This window comes from Papaver somniferum, chromosome 6, assembly GCF_003573695.1.
Source record: "Papaver somniferum cultivar HN1 chromosome 6, ASM357369v1, whole genome shotgun sequence".
Classification (NCBI taxonomy): domain Eukaryota; kingdom Viridiplantae; phylum Streptophyta; class Magnoliopsida; order Ranunculales; family Papaveraceae; genus Papaver; species Papaver somniferum.
Genome location: NC_039363.1, coordinates 124,419,013 through 124,425,012, shown reverse-complemented (window position 1 = coordinate 124,425,012; position 6,000 = coordinate 124,419,013).

The window sequence follows — 6,000 nt, the reverse complement described above, 5'->3', positions numbered from 1 at the left end:
CATGGGCAAATTGGGTTTGTGTGTTTCTTTGTGGGTCAAAGAAGTGTGGAAGAGTACCTATTACCTTATATTGAACAAGCTTTAAGTGACTTAACAGAGGCTGTGATTGTTAATGCATTAGATTGCTTGATCATGCTGTGCTGAAGTAGTTATTTTGCGTAAAAGGATATTGCTTGAAATGATAGAACGTGCTTTCCCATTGCTATGTTATCCAAGTCAGCGGTAAGAAGGTTAGCTGTAACTTCCATTTCAGCTAGCAGTAATTACTTAGGTGTAGTCGACTCTTATGTTTATATCGCACCAGTCATACGTCCTCCCCTTCGTCGGCAACTAGCTTCTTTAGCTTCAGAAAAGTCTTTCGTATCATGTCTCAAGCCACCAGTGTTAAGGAAGATATTCGACCAAGTCCTGGAAAATGCACGGAGTTCGGATATGTTAGAACGTAAAAGAAAGATATGGTACAATTCGTCGGTGCAATCAAAACAATGGGAAACTGCAGAACTGAACAAGAGCTGGGCGGGGGAACTAAATCCAGCGAGGAACTGACCTGGTATGCAACCTGATTTACAGGCTCACAAACTTGTCAGCAGCTGTATGCAAGGATTTCCTGATCTGAAAATGGTGAAGCTAAGTTGAGAGCAATGGAAACCTTTATGCGTAACAGTGCAGTTGATATGCGCGATCCTCTGTGCTCAGAAAAGGTTCAGTTTTCTGGTATTACATATTTCCCCACTAATTAATAGTGGGAACAGTTTCAGTTGTGATGGACCGCCGGAAGGCATACCTCTCTACTCTTTTAGCATGGAAAAATGAAGAGGGGGGTCTAGCAATAGCTGATTCTCCACCACAGGCAAACTCCCTTCTGGTTAGTTCATCATCGATGCATTGGATTGATCCTGTTAAGAGATCACTTTGTCTAACTGGTTCAGTCGTAGCGCCTGGTTCAGCGAAGATTTTCAACACCTTTCACTAAACCCAAGCTTTCTCATAACATCTAGCAAACATTTCCACTCGACTCTGTCGAAAGCCTTCGACATGTCGATTTTGATACCCATTAGGAACTCGTTTCCCCTTTGATCTCGCATGGTATGAATGATGTCATGTGCAACTAGCACATTATCAGAAATCTGCCTACCTGGCACAAATGCTGACTGATAAGGGGATATCAGTCTAGGTAAGAGACACTTCAACCTGTTAGCAAGAGTTTTTGTTATAGTTTTATACACTATGTTACTCAAACTAATTGATCTGTAGTCGCCGGCGGACTGAGGGAATTCTACCTTAGGGATGAGAGATATAACGTTGCATTCATTTCTTCTCTCAATATGAACCCAGAAGTAAAGAAACTATTTACGATGTTAAGGACATCGTTCTTGTTAGAATACGAGCATCCAACTCAAAACCAATTGGCAATGTGTGGAGAGGTCCTATTAGATTATAAACCGCAGGATCTTAAATAACCCAACCATGTGGGACTAATAATCTCAACACGCCCCCTCACGTGTAGCCTCGGCGGGTCTTACAAACATGTGGACAACAATTAAATCGGATGACGCGGAGTAAGGCGCGGTCAAAGACTCGTCGCAAATATAGCCTGCTCTGATACCATGTTAGAATACGGGCATCCAACTCAAAACCAATTGGCAATGAGTGGAGAGGCCCTTAGGATTATAAACCGCAGGATCTTAGATGCCCAGACAATGTGGGACTAATAATCTCAACACGCCCCCTCACGTGTAGCCTCGTTGGGTCTAACACGTGGACAATTAAATCGGGTGACGCGGAGTAAAGGCGCGGTCAAAGACTCGTCGCAAATATAGCCTGCTCTGATACCATGTTAGAATACGAGCATCCAACTCAAAACCAATTGGCAATGTGTGGAGAGGTCCTATTAGATTATAAACCGCAGGATCTTAAATAACCCAACCATGTGGGTCTAATAATCTCAACAGTTCTTTACCACATCCCAATTCTTTTGAAAGAATCTAGCGGTAAATCCATCAGGTCCTGGCGACGTGTCAGCCTTCATGGAAAATACTACCAGTTTCAGAGCATTGCATTGTCTTCTGGATTGACCACCTGATGCACCATAATACTTGCTGCAGGAGCTAGGATTCAAAGTAGTAGCCACTTCACTAAAGTGATCAGTGATAACGGATGCTATTTTTTCTTTGCCTTCAACCCAATTTCCTTGACCGTCTTTTATTGCTTCAATTTTGTTCCTTCTCCATCTATTCTGCGCTTTTTTGTGAAAGTACTGTGTATTTCTGTCTCGCAACTGGACCTCTTGTTCCCCCACTCTTGTCCTTCCAGAATATCTCCTCCACCTTGAACCAATGAGCCAGAACTTCCTCATTTTGTCTTATGACTTGGGATCTATTGCTAATATTGGGATGTGAAATGGCTTTGACAAGATTGATTTTGGCTGTATCAATGTTTTCTCAGTACCCACCAAAGTAGCGTTTTCTCTTTTGTATCGTTATCGTGTCGCGACTTCTCATAAATGTTAATATAATACGACAGCTGGTGCATAATAAGTATATTAATAACGTTCTAAGTCAGCGGTTAAGCCTCATTTTCCCTTTAACCTTTCCTAAATGTTGGTAATATTGACCTGTTCGTATTGGCTTGGCTATAACGTGATTCATATCATGCTTATTTCTAGTCCGAAAACACCTCAAGACCTTTTTTTCCCTTTTCTGCATGCAATTAATGTAGCGGTTAAACCAAATATTGCGTTTGGTGGAGCTGAGTTTCTGAACAGTTCTGTACGCATTACTGCCAGTAACATGGTTATCCCAGGTTGAAGATATAATGTCTAAGCAAGATTGTTCATTTAACCGAACATCCAGTACACTGAAAGGTTTCTGTCTTGTGACTAATTGGATATTGGTATTAAGCATGATTAATGAATGGTCTTCTAGATTAGGAGCTGTTTAATCTTATCGGTTTCAGATTTGTTGAAGTAACCAGAACCTCTTTTCTCATGAATATTTAAAGTAAGGTTAAGATCCCCCATCACAAACCGTTCCCCAGTAACAGAATTAGCTATATTAGCTGTGTACTTCCTGAAAGAGAACTTCTGTCTTGGCTTAGACGGTGAACCTCCTTTTTTTTGATAATTCGTGTTAGCTTTTCTAACATATTTCCTCTTCACCTCAAAATGCTTGGTAATTCTATATGGCACTCTTTCTGTTGAAGTTATTTGAGTGTCAGTAGCACTAGTTTGTTTGTGCCAAAAGGCTTATCATGCTTTTGGTAAACCCCAGCTGGTCTTGTACTGAGATATATTCAATTGGTACATCAATTGCTTTGAGGCAAAACAGTTCAATGTATGCTATCATCTTTTGCTATACCTGTATTTGGGATAATTTATGAACAACCACATCTCTTTTAACAAACCATGGTTTATAATCCTTCACCTTGTGAAGATTTGTTTCGTCATGGAATTTGAGAACATTAGAATGATGCTTGTGCTTGTTTGATGAGATTGTTGGAGTTGCTGTTTGTTTCCAGAATCCTCTCACTGCATTGAATGTTTAGGAAATCGATAGAAGATTATTTGTTTTTCTTTTTTTTTACGTTGATGTTGGCTGTAATTGTATACATCTCGTGGTGACTAAGTGGTTGCAAAACTTGACCGTTTTAGATTCTGGTTGTCTTATTCAACTTGTCTTATAGTAAGGGTAAATTCTTTGTTTTTGAAGACAATATCTAGGCTATATTGGTTCTGATGGCTCGTATTTTCAGATAAAAAGATTTCCCATCTGGCGCCACTTTCACAACTAGCAAATATACTTGTATGGCTGATGAATGATAAGGCCTTGGAAATTAAGAAAAGCCCCCTGATCTCCTCACTCATCACTTGCTTAAGGGGAGGACGAAGGTATTTATCACTTAACCTAGGAAAGTCATAAACTTGAAAGCTTTGATAATTATTGTTCGCAATGTGCTGTTCATAAACAGTGAAACTATGCCTAATTTATAATATGCATTGCTGAAGTAGCTTTTTTTATTTGTGGTTGACAACTATCATATATTTGCTTTGATAAATAATGAATAATCATTGCATTCATATATATTTACTATGATATATATATATTGTTAGGGATCGTGCTTTGATGACTGGTCAGTCACCAGACAATGCCTACAGGATGATGGAAGAGGAGATTTTATTCCATCTAGCTTTCATGAACTATTCCGAGAGATCTAATTATCTTCTGAGAGTCTACGGGCAAATGTATATAAATAGAAAGGTTGATGCTCGTCTGCTTGATATCAATGAAATTGTGACGGAAACAGTTTTACCGGCTCAATACCACTTTTACCTGATTGGGCTGCAGTCCTTAGTGAAGGCAATTTGAAGCACTCCTTCAAAATTATACGAACTACAAAGGCCCCAGTCCTTACATAACAACAGAAGTCAAAGATTGCGTAAGATTTTCAAGGAACTGTATTCTTCACGTAAATGACCTTCATCAGGTACTTCTCATTTATTTTTGAAATGAAAATTTGAAGATTTTTTATAAAACATAGCCTCATGGGTCATGATGTGATGGGGTGAACTTGGTGATCAAATAAGGTAATAATATGCATCATGGGTGAATAAAAATCTATGCACCGTAGTTACGTTGGAGGAGTAAGGTGTCAAATGGAGTTAATATGTGCAGCTTTAAATTAACATATACCAAGCTTTGGAGGGAGTTCATATGTTTTTAAAGTTTTTGATTTGATAAGTTCTCTTTGGTATTCTATTATGTAAATAGTTTAATTATGTTTTGATTTTGTTGACTCTTGATCTTTTGGAATGCTATCTCGCACTCCTCGCTCCATTTAAAATTTTCCCCTTTTCTTCGTGTCCCGAAGAAATCTTTACATTTATCCGACCACCGTGAGATGAACCGTCCCAATGCTGCCAAGCTTCCGTTTAGCTTTTGTACATTCTTCACCGTGACTGGGGATGGCATTTCTATGACGACCCTGATCTTGTCGAGATCGACTTCTATTCCTTTATCAGTGATTATGTATCCCAGAAATTTTCTCGAAGTTATCCGAAAGGTGCACTTGGTCGGGTTTACTCTCATTTTGTATTTTTTCATGGTTTGAAAGATTTTCACGCAGGTCATCGATGTGGCTGGATGCCACCCTACTCTTCACCATCATGTCATCTACGTAAACTTCAATGGTATTGTGTATTTTATCTTCAAATATGTCCTCTACTAATCTTTGATAGGCGGCGCCTGCGTTCTTTAACACGAACGACATCTTGGTATAAAAATATAGTCCTCTCGGTGTAAAGAAAGACGTGTTTTATTGATCCTCGGGAGCCAAGGAGATCTGGTTGTATCCCGAGTACCCATCTATTAATGTTATCGCCTTATATCCTGCTATGGATTCTACTACCTGATCAATGTTGGGGAGAGGAAAGCTATCTTTCGGGCAAGCCTTATTCAAGTCCATTCCGTTTAGGGACTATTACCATGTTTGATATCCATTTCGGGTATTGGGTATTTCGAATGATTCCAACCACCTGTAACTTTTTTAATTCAGCCTCTACCACCGCTTATAGCTCGGGAGCAATTCTACGTATTTTCTATCGGATCGGCTTGAACTTGGGATCTATCCTGAGATGATGGCAACACAGCTCTGGGTAAATCCCCTCCATATCGTGCATTTTCTAGGTGAATACATCCATATGTTCCAGTAACAGAGCTACTAGTTGTTCCGCCTGCTCTTCTGATAACAAGGACCCGATTCTGACTAATTTTGGCTCTTCCTCGGACCCCAAGTTGACCTTCCGAGTAGCTCTAGGGCCGAGAAGTTTGGATTTGGTTCCTTGATTGGTTTCGCCTCCTTTGGTTGATATAAAATTTATTTCTCATTTGTTTCATAGGTCAGGACCGCTTGCGAAATTACTTTCTCTAGTTTTTCTCTCGCCTTGATCTCCTTTGCTTTATTCTTTTCTCGACGCAGCCTAGATCGCCTGTGCTCATTTTGTTG